Source organism: Dipodomys merriami, unplaced genomic scaffold (genome assembly GCF_024711535.1).
Source record: "Dipodomys merriami isolate MVZ:Mamm:240054 unplaced genomic scaffold, mDipMer1.0.p SCAF_101, whole genome shotgun sequence".
In the NCBI taxonomy this organism is placed as follows: Eukaryota; Metazoa; Chordata; class Mammalia; order Rodentia; family Heteromyidae; genus Dipodomys; species Dipodomys merriami.
The window spans coordinates 4,817,047-4,836,180 of NW_027202283.1; positions in this window are offsets into that span (position 1 = coordinate 4,817,047).

The following is a 19,134-nucleotide window of genomic DNA, read 5'->3' on the forward strand; positions in this document are numbered from 1 at the left end:
TAGTCATACAAGAATGGTAAGAAATTAACATTAGTATCACATTCTAATATTCGCTTAATTCTTTCTGTGTTTGAGTTTTGCCTCATTTTACATGCTATATTCTTCCAGTATATAAGTTGAAAAAAGATTCCCTCTGGAAATATGCTATTTTTATAGCTAAGGGAAAAAAAGTTAGCTCTTAGACACAAACAATGGGATAGAAATCTTCCCCTAGAAATAGCCTTTCACCACTTCTGGTTCATTTTTGTAAGCCGAAGTAAGTCACATGACCAATCTTGACATTGCAGAGTAGAGGTAAATCTCACCTACAGGAAGCTGATGCAGGACAGTCTAATATGCCAAGATATGCAACACTTGAGATAAAGAGGAAAAAGAAGAGAACTATAATACAATCAGTCATACTTGCCATCACATGTCTCTGCAGGAAGGAAAGTATTAAGTACCTTTGTTCCTAAAATTACTGAGATCTTCAAATCATGTCTTTTATGCTCCATGTTACTGGAATTAGAGAACATCTTAGTACTGAAGCAGCATAAAATCTCAAAGAATTCAATACTACATTTTGTTCTGCTAGGAGATGAAACCATTTTATAGACAATAATTTATACTGGTAACTTTTTCGAGAACTGGATTTCGTTAATATATGTGACTATCCACCAGAATAAATGTATTCATTTATCTGCATTTGTGCAGACAGCATATTCAAGTAGATGTGAGAGTTCGTCAGTAGCACGTTTTAAAATTGCAAAAAATGTGGACTGGGAGCCAATATACATATTTTTCCAACATCATCTTCCACATCCTCCTTCTTCCTTCCTAGGAAATACACCCAATCAATTAAAAAGGCTTCGATTTTTGACTCTTGAACTTGAAAGTGGAAGCAGAATGTTATGGATGTCGGGGATGACTTTTTATGTTTTTTTTATATAATAATATAACATGCAACATCCCTATGAGTCCTGCAGGTCTTCACACTGTACTTCTGTAGGGATGTGATAGGAATGTCAGCCTTACTGGACTTAGTATTGTTTTCCACTTCCTTTTCTACCACCAAGCCTAAATTATAGTACATAGTAATTGAATGAAAAAGTAATGCCATATTAATAAATTCATTTAGAGCTCTGGGAATGTGGCTTCATGGTACAGTGATTGCTTAGAATGCATGAAACCCTGGCTTCAATTCCTCAGTACCACAAAAACAGAAAAGGAAGTGGTGCTGTGCTTCAAGTGGTAGAGTGCAAGCGTTAAGCAAAATAAAAAGAGAAAAATCTCAGGAAGAGTTCCCTGGCCCTGAGTTCAAGCCCCAGGACTGGCAAAAAATGCATTTACCTAGTAAATGCCAAATAAAGAACCTATATTTGAATATATAATTGCTCCTTCCAATTATGACTTAACAATCGTTCTTAATTCATGTATTTTACCTATATTAGAAGGCTGTGTTGATTTAAAAAAAAGGTTTTGTTAGTAAGTCACAGCAATTAATGTCAGGAATGTGCTTAGATATCAGGTGAATATTAATCCTGGAAATTCAAAGATTCCAGGCTTTTGAGTGCTCACTGCTAATCACAATGTGTAGGGTAGTCTAAGTGAGAATTATAAATCTTTTTGGTCAGTTATTGCACCAAAAAGGCTCCAGCTAATTAATAGTTGTGATAGAAGTGAAGGAATAATCCAGATCAAAGAAATAAATGACAATTGTTACATTTTTTTTAAAAAGAGGTAGCTGAGTAAGAACAGCACCATGAACATGGTATTCAGGTAAGGAGTAAGTTTATTCTTCGTTCTGGCTGGCACCAGGCTATCTTGGTCTTCCACGCGGTGGGGAAAGGCCTGGGAAAGAGAGCTGGGAGATCTGGGAAAGAGAAAGAGCTGGGAAAGAGAGAGAGCTGGGAAAGAAAAAAGAGCTACAAAAGAGAAAAAAAGAGCTAGAAAAGAGAGCATCTCGGAAAGAGATGGGAAAGAGAGAGCTAGGAAAGAGAAGAGAAGGAAAGAGCTGAGAAAGAGCTACAAAAGAGCAGAGAGAGGACGTCTGGGCCTGTGGTAGGCCTTATCTAGCATATGGGCGCAGAAAGGTGTGGCCACATCAAATTCAGGTATGACCTCAGCGGATGCAGATGTGACCACTTCCAGGTGTCCCAGTTGCCTAGGTAACGCAGGTACTGGGTGGAGATTTTGCTGAGAGAAGGGTGGAGTCTGTTAGCCATCCAGGAGTGGACCTTACAATAATAATAACTAAATTATACCAGAAACTGTTCTAGGGAACCATAATTTGTTATTGAAGAACTAGTTATCAACCAAGCTTATTCTTCATTACCTTTAGCATTCTATATCACTTAGGCTAATTCTTAATCTCTGTGTGATAAATTATATGTCATTCTATGTTGTTCTTTCCTATCTGATCTCCATTGCTTTCTAAAAATATCAGGCTTTCTATATTTCTTTACTAACAATTATTTATACTAAGTCCACCATCGCAGACATCAGAGGATGCTAAAGTAAGAGTCCAATAGCTCATGACTCATTAATTTAACAGCATGGGAAAGGAAGACATATTAATTGCTACCTCAAATTTTCTGAAAAGCTGAAATGTCATCATTTGATTCAAATTTTCATTTTTTGTCCACAGTGTCATTAAGTGCACATAAATGCAAATATGAGCCGGGTGCTGGTAGCTTACGCCTGTCATCCTAGCTACTCAAGAGGTTGAGACCAGAGGATTGTGGTTCAAAGCTAACCTGGTCAGGAAAGTACATGAGACACTTATCTCCAATTAGCCACCAGAAACCAGGAAGTGGTGCTATATCTAAAGTGGTAGAGCACACAATTTAAGCTCAAGAGCTGAGGAACAGTGCCCAGGATCAGAGTTCAAGCCCCACGACCAACAAAAAAAGTCAAATATAATTTTAGTTTCCCCAAAAGGAACTACGAAGTCAATAGTAATCTTCCCAAGCTGAAGAAAAGTTTCCAATATGATTCACCTACTTTTGCTGAATTATTTAAGTTATGGCTTCTTTGCTGGATGTATTCTCTTCTTTTAAAAATTGTCAAATATTACCTTTATAATAAACTTCATCTAATATTTCTTTGTTCAAAAGAGAAGTCCATACAGTTGGTGTCACTTAGCTTTCTTACTATCTCAGTTCAAAGCCAACCCAGGCAGGAGAATCTGTCAAATTCTTATCTCTAATTAAACCCCCAAAATCTGGAAGTGGACTTTTGTCTCAAGCAGTTGTGTACTAGCTTTGGGGGCAGGTGGGCAGGAAAGACAAATGTTCAGGGACAGGGTCTAGCCTCTGAGTTCAAGCCCCAGAAGCAGCTCAAACGAAACAAACAAACATGAAACAAAAAAAGCCAAATATTTTTTTGGACCATCCTTAAAGCACTGGTTTGAAAAGAGGCTCCTTTTGCTGATCATACTCACTGGATCCTTATTGGAATCCTTATTGATATGGTGAACTGAGGACCAGAATAATGGAATAGATATCTGACTTTTAAAAGAGAATCATCTCAAGAGTTAAATATCCATGCATAAGACATTTTTAAAACCTCCGTGTCTTTATTTCTTTGCAGAAGATTGTACAACAATGTTATTTCCATTTTTTCTATGCTTGCCTTCAAATGGCATATTGTTTCCTTTTGTAATACTCTCAACTAGAAGTTTACAGAAAGTTTTATGAGTAAAGAACACACTCGAAAAAGTCAGGGACAGTGATTCCTTCAAGCCTTGGATTATTTTCTTGTACAGTAAAAGGATCACACAAATTAAGTTGAACTTTGTCAATTCTCTATGTTCAATTTCTTTCCTGGATTCAGTTTCTACTTCCTGTAACAGTTCCTTCCAATTAGTTCCAGTAACAATCTACGGTGCTGCTCCAGGAAAAATGAATGTTTTCTGGCTTAATTGAAATAGCACAAAGACATCTTTGGGCATGAGGTAACACGTGTGTCAGAGACAACTTAGTAACGAGAAAATATGGAATTTAAATGATTTATAAAACATTATCCAGCCGGGCGCTGGTGGCTCACGCCTGTAATCCTAGCTACTCAGGAGGCTGAGATCTGAGGATCGCGGTTCAAAGCCAGCCCGGGCAGGAGAGACCGTGAGACTCCTATCTCCAATAAACCACCAGAAAACCGGAAGTGGCGCTGTAGCTCAAGTGGTAGAGTGCTCGCCTTGAGCTGACGAGCTGAGGGACAGCGCCCAGGCCCAGAGTTCAAGCCCCACGACCGACAAAAAAAAAAAAAAAAAAAAAAAAAAAAAAAAACATTATCCATGTTCATATGGCCATATAAGACTATGTTAAGTGAAATGAGCCCCAAAATAGGGACACAACTTGTTTTTTTTTTCTTTTTTACTATTGTTTTTAACTGTATTTATTTTATTTTATTTGAGAACATACTGTACAGAGGGGTTAAATTACATGGGCAGGATAATGCATACATTTCTTACCAAGCATTGCAGCCTCCTCCTTTGCTTAACCTTCACCTCCCTTCCCAGCCTCCCCCTTCCCCCCCACCCAATCATACCACCCTCCCCCCACACACCGACATTGTAAAGCTGGTTTTGACATGACATTTTGTACTTCTCATTGTTGCAACAGGTCCACCTGAATCCTTAAACGACTTGTTTGTCCCCATCTCCTCCACATGTTATACTGACATCAAATATACTGAAAGCGGGGGTTACACTGTGGGGGAGGGACATACAAAGCAACAAAGAAATAATCTTATAAATGCGTTAGAAACACATGCATGAAAGAAACGAAAACATTAAAATACATATTTAAGGGTTCATTTTCCTAACATTACATTATCTGACCTTTATGGCAATACTTCCCAAGGCTATCTACAAATTCAACGCGATACCTATCAAAATTCCACCCTCATTCTTCAAGGAAATAGCAGAGGCAATCCAAAAATTCATATGGAACAATAAAAGACCCCGAATAGCAAAAACGCTCCTCAACGGAAAGAACACTGCTGGAGGAATATCAATACCAAATTTCAAACTCTATTATAAAGCCATAGTAATCAAAACAGCTTGGTATTGGCATGAGAACAGACCTCAGGACAAATGGAATAGAATTGAAAACCCAGAAATGAACCTACAGACCTATAGCCATCTAATCTTCGATAAGGAAGCTAAAACAATAGAATGGAAGAAAGACAGCCTCTTCAGTAAATGGTGCTGGCAAAATTGGTTAACTACATATAGAAAACTAAAGCTAGATCCTTATATATCACCCTACACCAGAATCAACTCCAAATGGATCAAAGACCTTGAACTCAAAGCAGACACTCTAAAAACATTACAGGATGGAATAGGAGAAACCCTAGGTCTCCTTGTTTCAGGCTGAAATTTTCTGAATAGAGACCCGGAAACACAACAAATCAAAGAAAGGTTGGACAAATGGGATTGCATAAGGTTGCAGAGCTTCTGCAGGGCAAATGACATAGCTAGCAAGATCAATAGAAAGCCCAAGGATTGGGAGAAGATCTTTACTAGCCATACAACGGACAAGGGTCTCATATCTAAAATATACTTGGAACTCAAAAAATTAAACCACCCAACAACAAATCGGCAAAGAAACAACTGCCCAATAAATAAGTGGGTGAAAGACGTAAAGAGAAGCTTCTTTGAAGAAGAAAGAAGGATGGCCAATAGACACATGAAGAAATGTTCAACATCCCTAGCCATAAAAGAAATGCAAATCAAAACAACATTGAGATATCACCTCACTCCAGTTAGAACAGCAAAAATCAAGAACTCTAACAACAACAGATGCTGGAGGGGATGTGGACAGAAAGGAACCTTACTTCATTGTTGGTGGGAATGTAAACTTGTTCAACCACTTTGGAAAGCAGTATGGAGGTTCCTCAAAAGACTTCACATAGATCTCCCCTATGATCCAGCAATCCCACTTTTGGGCATTTACCCAAATGTTTACAAACAAGACCACACTAAAGCTACCAGCACAACTATGTTTATTGCAGCATTATTTACCATAGCTAAAATATGGAACCAACCCAGATTCCCCTCAGTAGATGAATGGATCAAGAAAATGTGGTATATATACACAATGGAATTCTATGCCTCCATCAGAAAGAATGACATTTCCCCGTTTGTTAGGAAATGGAAAGGTTTGGAAAAAATTATATTAAGTGAAGTACGCCAGGCCCAAAGAAACATAGGTCCCATGGTTAACTGTATTTTTTTTTTGTCTTTTCTTTTTTGGTACTGGGGATCGAACCCAGGACGTTGCACTTGCTAGGCAAGCGCTTTGCCACTGAGCTACATCCCAGCCCTTTTACTTTTGTTTTTAATGTATCTAACATGTATTATGTGATTTTTTTGTTTCTCTTCTATTTTCTTCCTCCATGGTATAACCCGTTTCCACTGTTTGATATCGGTTAACTGCATCGTGCATACGCATTTTTCTAATGTGGGGAGGGGAAGGGAAATAAAATGGTAAATCAAGGATACAGTATGACCTGTTGTAACAATGAGATGAACAAGACACTATGTTGAAAGGAACTTTACAACTTGGGGATAGGAGGGGAGAGTTGGTGTGGTGGGGAGAAAAGGGATGGCAGGGGAAAGACAAAAGAGGCGGTTACAATGCTCCTTAGATAATGTAGTCATTAACTTATGTAACTCTAACCCCTTTGTCCACCCTTTTCACAATAAAAAAACATGAAAAAAAACATTATCCTGGAGCACATTAAGTTCAAATTTCCTAAGTGCTCTGTAAATTAAGACAAATTTTAAGTGGGAAGAAGGTTCTCGGAAACGTTTTTTTTGGTCAGTGTTTGTGTTGTGCATTATTACCCAAGTGTACATAAGTTAACAGAAGGAGAAACAATAGGTATAGGAGGAAGAGAAGTTCTGTATTTAAGTATAATGGTTCAATACTCGATAGAAGACTCTGAAAATAAGACAACGTTGAAATAATAAAGCCAAGGCCAGTATGTAGATCTATGGGAGTGACATAGAGAAAGCATTACTACTAAGTGGAACATGAAGGGTGAGACCACTCTCTTTCTTCTACTAGCTCTAAATCATGATAGCTAATCATGCAGATTTGTAAAAAGTAGAATGGAAGAATAATTCTGGTTCCAATCAAGTCAGAGATAAGACCATGGACTTAACTGGAAAAAAGTCCATGTCGAGAAAGCAGGAATTATACTAGCAATAAACTAGTGGCTAAGATCACATTTCTTTTTTTCTTCTCTTTCTTTCTTTTTTTTTGATGGTAGTGGGGCCTGAACTCCGGGCCTGGGCACTATCCCTCTATTCTTCAGCTCAAAACTTTTTCTATACCTTTGAGACTCACACCACTTCCAGTTTTCTTGTGGTTAATTAGAGATAAATGCCTCAGAAACTTTCCTACTCATGCTGGATTTGAACTGCAATCCTCAGATCTCAGCCTGCTAATTAGCTAGGATTACAGGTGTGAGCCACTTGAACCCTTCTTAGGATCACATAGAAATGTGAAAACAGTGTACACTCAGCATACGTAATGTGTATGTTCATTTATCTTTATATGAACTTGAGTTAAAAATCTGGGCTACAGCTGAGATTTTACACTCACAAAAATGGTTGTAGTTCAAAAGTTGATACCCCTGGAGAAATAAAACTTAAGAATGCAAAGGAGTCTGGGAAGTTCATTTTGCATCCAGCTTGGGCAAAACAGTCTTTGAGACACTATAATTAACCAGCCAAAAGATGCATTAGAAGAATGGCTCAAGTGATGGAGTACTAGTTATGAGCAAGATTGCTGAAGAAGAGCATGAGGTTTTTGCATACATACATACATACAAATACGCACATATACACAGAGGCACTTATATGATAAAACACACATTTGGAACAACTCTCAGATTCTGTAGAAAAGTTAGAAAATATGTCCTAAGTAAGACTAAAATCAAGTGATAATTTTTAATACTAGACAGTCTTCAAGTGAAATTTCCCCAAAAAGCTTGAGAATATTACGTAGGTGGGAACAAAAATAGTAAGAAAATCAAGTCATCATTAATAAAGGGATCGGATCCAGGAAGAAATGAATCACAGACCCCTTCAGGTGTATCTGAAAATGTTCATATCCTGTGTCAAATGTTAGAACATCTTTGAAAATAGTACATGAACAGTCTGAGCCATCAGTCTAGCGGAAAATATTATTGGAGCAGTTCAGAATTTCTAGTCTGTATCTAGATTAAATAAACCAACAAACTATGGTAAGACAATGTGATACAAGCCAGGAATTCTATCACTCAGACTTAAACAGGTAATTAGAGAATGGAATGACATAGTGATACTTTCACTGGACTAGGTAGTATAATTTTATCTCAATAAAACAAACCAAGAAAGGAATAAAAATTAAGTCAGAAAGAAACACACAGTTGGAAGTTTGGGCTAATTTTGTCATTACGTTTTGAGAAGTCAAGTTTCCTATTGAACTGCAACTCATATATTTAAACTCAGTTGTGTTTAAATATCGTTTTCATTACAGAACATTACTAGATGCAAAAGAGCACATGATTCCCAACCAAGAATTTGAAAGAGCAATAATCATTCTGTTAGATTCCAAAGAAATGATGAAGGATTACAGAAGTTTAAGCCTAGAGAAACAGGAAAGTTCATTTAATGTAGGACTTTGTAGACCTGACTAAATAAGAATTGAGATTTGAAATAAATATTTTTGTTTGTAATTTAATATTCTATTAGATACTATAAAATTGTTTTTAAGTAGAAGGTTTAATTTACAAATTCACAAATGATTCTGGCATTCTATTTGCCTAAAATATTCGTCAAGTGAGGTATAATTAGAATTTAGTTAATAGTTAATTTCAACAGTTCATAAGTAACATGATAATGTGAATAATCTAGATAAAGTTGCCAACAATTTGATGCTATTAATTTATGAATTTAGCAAAAGAGCAATTTTTTGAGACTTTGCTGTAACATGATATGAAGAGAGTAATTGTGTGACATCTTTTTTTTCTACATCTTTTTTTTCTATACATAACACAGGAAGAAATTTCCTTAATTATGTACCTCTGTATACAATGAGAAAAATGTTAGGGTTAGGGTTTGTTTTTGTTTTGTTGTTTGCTTTGTCCTAGGGCTTAACTTCTAGGCCTGGGCACTGTCTCTGAGCCTGCTTTTGCTCAAGGCTACTGCTCTACCACTTGAACCTCAGTGCCACTTTTCGTGAGCAGTTTATTGGAGGTAAGAATCTAAGGAACCTTCCTTCCTGGGTGGAATTTGAACCAGGGTCTTCATATCTTAATATTCAGACATTCAGATCTCCTGAATGTCTATGATAGATAAAATATATAACTGTAAATAATATTTGCAAGTGTTCTGATCTCAAGAATAACACTGGAGCCGGGCGCTTGTGGCTCATGCCTGTAATCCTAGCTGATCAGGAGGCTAAGATCTGAGGATCGTGGTTCAAAGCCAGCCTGAGCAGGAGTGACCATAAGACTCCTATCTCCAGTAAACCACCAGAAAACCGGAAGTGGCGCTGTGGCTCAAGTGATAGAGCGCTCGCCTTGAGCTGAAGAGCTGAGGGACAGTGCCCAGGCCCAGAGTTCAAGCCCCAAGACCGAAAAAAAAAAAAAGAATAACACTGGTGGAAAATGATGCAGCAAAGTTTAGTGTAGTGTTCTTTCTACAATACGAAGGGCATCATATTAGCAGAAGTGTAGTATTTTTTCACAATAATTATATGCTTGTCCTGTTGTGAAATTAAGGAATTTTAAGGTGCACATTACAAGTTGGAAATTGTTGAGCTAGGATGACTTTATGGCAGAAAACTTGGGATTGATGGTCATAGAAATAATGGCTTACTTTGATGAACAAATGTTTACTCTAGAGGAATTAATATAGATACTTCTTAGTTTTACCTTCTACCAGACTGTGGCTATTTTTTCTGTTGAATTTAAATATGTAATGCCACATTGAAAACTGCACCTATTGCAGAATTAAATAAAATGCAAACAGGTACTCTTTTGAATGTCTCTAGTATGGCATGTTCAGAATTTGAAAATGAGTAGTTAGTAATAATAGGAATCTTGAAGAACACATATACTCTGCCCTCTTAACAATTATTCAGTTTGAAAAGTTAAGAGTTTCCATAGAATGGAACTATTTCTGTTTTAGTATGAGACAATACTAAAATAATGTTTTTTTCAAAATAATGGCAAGTAAATTCTGAAAATATTGTATAGTTTCATAATATTTAAGATGATGACCCTCTGATAAAGGGGTAATTAATTCAAATTGTTCATTTCTTAAAAAGGTAATACACATGGAATAATATTTACTATACCAATACAGTGAAATTATATTTTATGCAGCTCATTTTTAATATAATTTTATTATCAAGGTGTTATATAGAAGGGGTTGCAGTAATTGTAAGGTTTGAATACATAACATGTTGAACTTTTTACCTGCTCCCTCATTTTTCTCACAGTTTTCCTTCACCCCTATACAGCTCATAAGTTGTAATGTAAATTTCCAACATGTTGTTTTTGAGTATTGCTATTGCATTGGTTTGGCCTTTGTTCTTTGTCTCGCCATTTCATTGTGCGTCCTCCCTTGCCAAATTAAGATAAATGTATCTACAATACACAGGATACTGAAATCAAATATAACAGGGGATAAACCAAAGAGAAAACACAAAAGAAAAAAGAAATCACATAGTACATTAAAAACAACAACCACAAACAGAAAATTCTGTTCCCATATCCAGGAGGTCATTTTGCTCATCATCATCTTATATGGTCATAAAAACATAGTTATTGAGCAATTTTGCTCAACTGCTAAGACTATCCTAGACATTTCTAACTTATTACAAATGAGGAAACCACGGAATCTGTTTCTTTGTGTCTTGTTTATTTTACTTCATAGGATTTTTCCAAGTCTTTCCAGTGCATACATAAACCACATTTTGTCAATTCGTTCATCTACTGAGTGGCATATTGGTTTAAAACATGACTGCATATAACTATCACTTAGTGTCATTCAAAAATGAGAGAAGCCACTTCCCCAGACATTCTAAAAGCATGATTTCTAATTAAGATAGGATTTTCATGGTGGTACGAGTTTTGAGATATCTGGATGAGTCTCGTGTATATCTTGCACTGAATTAGGCAGGAAGATATCCAATATCATAGAGAATAAAAATGGTAGTGACAAAAATATTTCCCTTGAGAAAGATATAGAAGGCTTCCAGAAGTATAAAGTAGTTCAGATAATTTTGAAGAATTTAGAAATGCAAGCTTAAGTATGTCTCTTTAAATAACAATTATGTAAGTGGAAGGGCAAAAGAAGGGGAAGAGAAGAAAATGACTGACCGCATATCATTGTCCCATGATAGAGTATAAAAAGACATAATGTATAACTTTCAAGTTAGAGACCAATAGAATACATCCTACTTAATTTAGGTTCATGCAAAATAATTACTTGGCTTTTTCCTATTTTAATGCTCCAAAACAATTGAAGAATTATAGAAAAGTTATGTGATTGCCATTGCTTTAACCTGAACACTAACTGTGATGAGCCCTTTTTTTCTCACTTTGCAGTTGGAAAATAGTCCCTGGTTGATGATGTTGTGGCTGATTAAAGTCAGAGTTAAGGGCTTGTACTTGTACAATTATCCCAGAATAGGTTAAAGCAGGTTTTTCCCCAAGATATCCAAGTACATTGTCTGAATTTGTACTTTGAACACACCCTCACACCTGAGCACATTATTTGAAATTATACTTCAGCATTTCTTGGCACATTCTATTTTGTGCCCTTGTCTTCTTTGCACATTCCTTTTGAGCTCATATTTGCTCTATTTCCATTTCATCTGTAAAAACTGATAAGAAAATTGTTCAACTACCACTTCTTCTTTGCACATGCCCTGTCTATGTATGAAGGTACAATGTACATGTTAAGCAATAGTGTAGTACTAACTCTCTGAGGAGAAAAGTTCCACAATATGACCCTATGTCCACATTAGAGTGTGTAGAATTTAAAGCATTGTAAGACAAACCGTGATATTGGAATTAGAAGGCTCCTTATGGACATTTTCTTGGAGCTCATTAGTTTTCCCAAGAGAAATATAAATACCCACAAAATCTGGATTGATATTTTTAATGTTACCACTGTGCACGCATGCATATTAAAAATTTGCACAAATAAAGAAACAAAAATACTAAACCATAACAGGTAGATTGACTACATGCTTATATCAAATTATGGAATAGATTTTGGAAGCATTGCAAATTCCTAACCAGTATGAAATAACTTCCTCTCTCCCCATCACTACACACAAAGATTTAAGAGTGTGAACAGAATTATTTCAAGTAATATAGTATAAATGTTACTGCAATATCATGTGTATATCTAAAATTACCTTGAAAGTAATAGATTCTACATTCTATTGAAATATTAATTATTCTATTCTAGGAAACTTTTGGAACAATAGACTGTATGTCTTTGAAATGAAAACGGTAAAAAAATAGCATAAAAGTTTTAGAGTAAGTCTGTATTCAGCAACATATATATATATATATATATATATTATGTAGAAAGACATACATTTTTAGAGATTATTTGTCATCAGAAATATATACATATATATGAATTTATGTGTAGAACGATGTATATTATAGTGAAACAAAAATCTTAAAACATAATTAAAATTTAAAAAATACATCCAACCAAGCGCCAGGGACTCGTGCCTATAATTTAAGCTGTTCTGGGTAATGAGATCTTAGAATTGTGTTCGAAACTAGTTCAGACAGGAAAGTACTTGTTAGGGGGCTGGGAAGGTGGCTTAGTGGTAGAGCCCTTGCCTTGCATGCATGAAGCCCTGGGTAAGATTCCTCAGCACCACATAAGCAAAAAGAAAAAAAGCTGGAAGTGGCTCTGTATCTCAAGTGGTCGAGCACTAGCCTTGAACTGAAGAGCTGAGGGACAGCCCCCAGGCCCCACTACTGGATCCCCCCACTAAAGAAGTACTTGTTAGATTCTGATCTCCAATTAACCACTAAAAACCGGAATTACCTCTGTGCCTCAAGTTGTAGAATGCTGGCTTTGAGCATAAAAAGGCTTAGGAATAATGCCCAGGCCTTGCAAACAACAACAACAAAATATATCACATTAATTTCACAAAAGCACCATTTAACTGCTGTGAACATTTCTTAGAAACATGAATACATGCCCCTGGAAAATGTTAGGTAAAAAGTATAGAATATTTATGTTTATGTTAAAGACATGACTATTTAGTTTGTTTAAGATATTAAGGTAATAATTAAGAATTAAGAATAATGATAATTTATTGGGACTGGTCTTTTATTCTATTTTACTATAGTAATAAAATGATATTTGTAATGATTGTATAAAAATACTCTTGTTTGGTATTTGAGTTATAATAAGTAATAAACACTTTTAATTGATTTCCAAAAAAATCATTTTCTTAATGGTATCAATCCTTTTGTAATTTCAAAACAATTAAAAAAATTAGTCCAGTGCTGGTTGGCTCCAAGGCTATATTTGTTTTCTTGTTCTAGTTTTAATATGTTGGTAGAAATTAAAATTCCAAAAATTCATTGGATATTGATATTCAGGAACATCTTCATAGGTACTAATATTGGAGTCGCTTAAGTGGAATTGTTTTATTTCATTTGTTATTTTCACAAATAAATAAAGATGATTATGTATTTTGTTTCTTTTCATTGCTATTGGCTCTTACCTTGAGAATAATTTTTTTCCTAGCAAAGTAGAGAAAAGCAATTGAATTGAGTAAGTAACATATGACTTTCATAGAATGCAGATGCATAGATTTGGGTCTTCTGTCATTTGCTAAAAGTTTCTTGCGGAAAAGGTTATCAATTACTTATATGTGATGCATAACTCCTAGATATTACAGTTATCACATACACTTTTTGATTGAGTTATCTCTGTATGAACTCAAAAAAAAAAACGGACCAAAAACACTCAAAATACACAAAATCACATATTTGTTTTAAATGCTGTAGTTTACAAAGAATTTTTAGTCAATATTGAAAACATCTTTTAGGTATTCTGCAATTTATGTGAAGTATTTTAACAATTGTTTTGTTTTTGTTGCCATGAAATTTACATGCAATATTTAATCTCCTTTTATTGTATAGATTTAGTGCTTTGGAAGTAAATTATACAATAATAGGTTTTCCAAGCCTAATTTTCACAAACTTGCATTTCTTCAAATAGAAATGCTGTAAATTTTAGAACAGACATTAAAATAGATATAAAATTCACTTACAGGAATTTATCCAGCATACATCCTCTATAGTGTGTCTTTTCAAATTTGTTTTTGGGGATTATTTCCAGGGTCTCACACATATTACTCAAGTACACTGTCAATGAACTACATTCCCTGTCCAAACAAGATTTTTACTTCTCTTTAATACATACATAGAAGTGTAATGGCTGGATCATATACAATTCTCTTTGACCTTTTGAAGAATTGAAATCTTGCTTGCTAAAATGATCGAACTATTATACAAATCATTCTCCTATGTAGAGCTTATCATTTTCTCCACAAATGCATTACTATATTTTGTGTCATCTTTTTATATTAGGTTCAGACTAGTGAGTTTTCTTTGTCTTTTTTCTTAGATACTAAAGAGGAACTTATTTTATATGCTCCTTCTATTGACTATTAATTTGCATATGTTCTTCAAAGAAATATCTTATTCAGGAAAAAATTTATATAGAATTAGAAGATATAAAAATACTTAAGATTCAGAATCATTGTAGCATTAACATTGGAGCATTAACACATATGTTCCCTGTATCTGTTGGATATGTTTTCACTTCGGTTATAGGGTCCTTTGAATTATGAAATGCTATCAATTGATATAATCCAGTTTATTCTTGCTTATCTTTAGCCACTAATGCTTTCCATGTCCAAGTTTTAGAAACGTTTACTGATGTAATGTCATGAATTTTTATATTTATATTTTATAGGTTTTCACATCTCACATTTAGTTTGATAATCATTTTTTATTTTAAATTTTTGTGTAAGGATGGAGGTAGGACGTGTGCCTGAGGCTCATATCTGTTACCCTAACTACTGAGGAGTCTGAGATCTGAGGATCACAGTTTAAAGCCAGCCGTGGCAGGAACGTCCATGAGACTCTTATATCCAATAAACCACTAGAAAACCAGATCTGGTGCTGTGACTCAAGCGGTAGGGCACGCGCGTTGAGCAGAAGAGCACACAGACAGCGCCTAAGCCCAGAGTTGAAGCCTCATGAATGACAAAAAACAAAACAAAACAAAAAAGTATTGAGGTAGTAGTCTAAGATCATTCTTTAAATCTCAAGAGACAATAGTGCCAATACACCATTTAAGATTTTATTTTTATTTCATAAAGTTATAGGATAGTTTTCAAAATTTATTGACCATAAAACTAAGAATTTATTTTTGACAAATCTGTTACAATCTTCTATGTATCTGCTCTTATAGTAGAACTATTTTGTCTTCACTAGTAAACATGGTAATAAGTTTCAAAGCTAGAATGAAGGCTGAAGCTACATCATTTTACATGATTGTTCTGACTGACCTGTATTCCTTGAATTTACATACAAGTTTATTGAGCAGGTGGACCAATATTCTACAGAGATATCTAGATGTTTGATAGTCACTCATATTTTGTACCTTGTAAAAACACAAGACCCCAGATATTATATATAGAGAAATGTCTTTAGAGAATACTTGAAATAACTAAAATTAATTTAGGAATGAGTTAAGATTTAGATAATGCTGTAGCATAATAAATCTGAATGATAACAACTTGAGCTATACAACAGAGGAGAGTGAGAGGGGAAAGAATGATGGACCATGTAGGAGCTATATGACATTGCTATTGTGTTTCAAAAAACAGAAAGATTTCAGAGAAGAGAAGGAGAAGAGTAATTGTCCTAAGTCAAGTTTCTTTTTAATCCATCTAATAGTTTGGACCAAAAGTCAGTGAAAATGGAAAAATAAAATAAAAAATAGAGGATTGTATATACCTGTAACAATGTAAGGATATTGTAATAAGAATATGATAATTAATTCTCAAAGAAATAAGAGAAAGAGTAGCTAAACTCTAAAGGAAAAAAAATGAAGAGAGAAAAGAAGCAAAGTAAAACCTTTATCAATAACAAACACAAGAGTTTGGAAGTGGAAAGGCAGTGGGAATATTCTAAGTAACTAAATATTGCTAGCGTGGATAGAATATGGATCACGTTTTATCATATATTATTTTGAAAAAACATACTAGGAATGAAAGTTTCAAAGTCATGATTTAAAACACTATTTTGATTATAACTAGGCAGTATAGCTCAGTGGTAAAACATTGGCCTAGCATGTGTAAAGCAATGGTGTGACCTCCCAAACATTACAAAGTACACAGAAAGTGCACACACACAAAAACCATATAAACACACACATACACACCACATACACATATTTGGAATATAGATTTTATCATATTAAACAGAGGAAATTATAATAAATAGTAAAAGTATGTTATATGATATCATAATATTGCTTGTACTATTTAAAAGTTTAGTAGAAATAAAATAATCACAGTATGCTTGGATTTTAATAGCTTAAGTAAATTGAAAATTAATACAAGAAATGAGAACCTTTGCAAATAAGTTTTAAATAATAAACATTTTGAAACGTGTCCTTTTATTTTGAAAAAAGATTGATGTTACTTGTATTTTAACTCAAGATTTAGAATATGATAGCGAGGTGCTGTATATAACACTAGCGATGGCTATATCTCTAATCAGTTCACTATGAATAGTTTTATAATAAGGTCACAGAGTTTCTCAGTATCTCCCGAATTACAAACTCTATTTACACTTCCCACCATAGCTAGAAAATGGATTCCACAAATCAACATGCCGAGCTCAAACATTTTTTTTAATTCAAGTAAAAATATTTCCAAAAAGTGACCAAGTAATGAAGCCTTTCTTAATAAAGTATGTGCTTCTTGAAAATACAGTAAGTATTTGTTACCTGGACAAATATGTTCATAAGTATAAGAAAATAAATTTATTTAACATCATTAACATTATAAAAATTAAGAAAACAATTTTTAAATAGTCACATGTTAAATATTATAAAAGCAAAATACATGTCTGAATAATTTACATGTGTAAAAATCATGCAAAAATAAATAAACTAATTCTACAACTCTGAAAAAAATGAATTATCCTAAAGAAACAAATGAAAACATTTAAGCACAAAATATGAAATTTAGAAAATAAAATGAAGTGTACTCTTTAGTTGACTTAATTAAGTGTAAACCCTCTGTATATCAACCCATTGATCAATAGCAACAGCAAAAGTATCAGTGGTTCTTGTTTTGAGTGTACAAAAATATCGATGGAAGATATAACAATGTTCCTTCCCTAAGAAATGTATTCATTACCTCATTTATGTAACTTTAACTCCTTTGTACATTACCATTACAATAAAATTAATTGAAATTTAAAATAAACCTATATATAGGTATATATATATATATATATATATATATATATATATATATATATATATACCAATTAAGAATTCTTAGAAGCCATTGGTTAAAAACTTTCTAAAAATCTTCCCTAAATATGCAAGGAATATACTTTGATGATACTATTTAAATACTTCAACTTTAGCAGAAAAGCAAAAAGTTTAAAAACTATTACAAAGTAAAGTAATAAATCAGAATATATTACTATTAATAATAATCATAAGACGAATTTATAGTGGTAGTCAAATATGTAAGAAATGAGGCAATTTGCCATTCATTTGCACTTAATAAGTGTGAAAGAATTTTCTAGGATTTTTAAATTATCATAAGTTTAATGAAGAAACTATTCTGTCACATCATATGATAATCAGATAAAGCTGATATTAAAGAACAGATTGTACTAAGTTTTTGATTGTTCATGTATATACTTAATTTGGTTGTGGGAAATTGTGGGTATTTCAAGCTGGAGTATATTTTTCTTTCTAGGCCAGCGTCATATCAGTGGTTAATTTTAGGATAGGGATTTTCTTTCCACAAGAACATGCACCTGATCTGTCCTTTTAGCCTTCCCATCATCAATGGAATCTGACATGAACACCAACTTGTCTAGCCTGCTACCTTGACTGGCCTGGATCCGCAGTCCTTCCAATGTTAGTAACTAGATAGTTAAGGATGTTGGAAATGATCCAATGCACCCAGCTGTAGATTGAGAAGGAATTCCACTAAACTTTTGGCCTGGGTTCTATTCTCAAGCCTCCTAAGTAGGTAAGAGTATAGATGGGAACCCCTGGTACCAAGCAGTAACTATTTTTAAAGCAATTAGACATATATATATATAACTTAGGCTTGTGATTACCTCAGGAAATGAATAAAAGAGCAGTGAAGCATAGAGGACACCCAGAATTTTAACTAGGTACTCAGAGGCTGAATAAGCTTAGCTAGCAACTAGGGAGTCTGAGATCTGATGACCACTGTTCAAAGCCAGTCCAATCATGAAAATACAAGCGATTATCTAAAAATAAAAACAGAAGTGGCTGAAGTGGTAGACCACTATCCTTGGGCACAGAAGCTGAGGAATATATCCCAGCCACTATCAAGCCTCAAGAATGATGAATGCATGCATGAGCACATGCACATATGAGTTTGCATACTCACAATCGCATGAACACACACACACAAATGAGTATTTCAATGTGAAGTTCTTTAATTTTTACCTTGCTGTACTTTATTTCCCTGTATTAGGTCACAAATTAACAAAATCAGCTAAGGACCTATTTACATAAAATTCATCATGTTTCTCTAAAATCTACTCTCATTTTGGAAGCCTGCTTTTATTTGACCCAAAAGTAAATTATTCAGGTAGTCAAGTCATCACTCTCAAGTCTACAGTATTAGATGATTGTTTAGGTTCCTCCTAGCAATATGATTTTGTGAACTCCTGCATCAAGTAATATATTTCTTTCACTAGAAGGGAAGCTTCTGTCAAACAATTAATAATAGGGTTTTCTCCTCTTGGCATGCATCTGTAGTTATATTATCTTCATATATTTCATGATCTGTGTATGACAAAGACTAC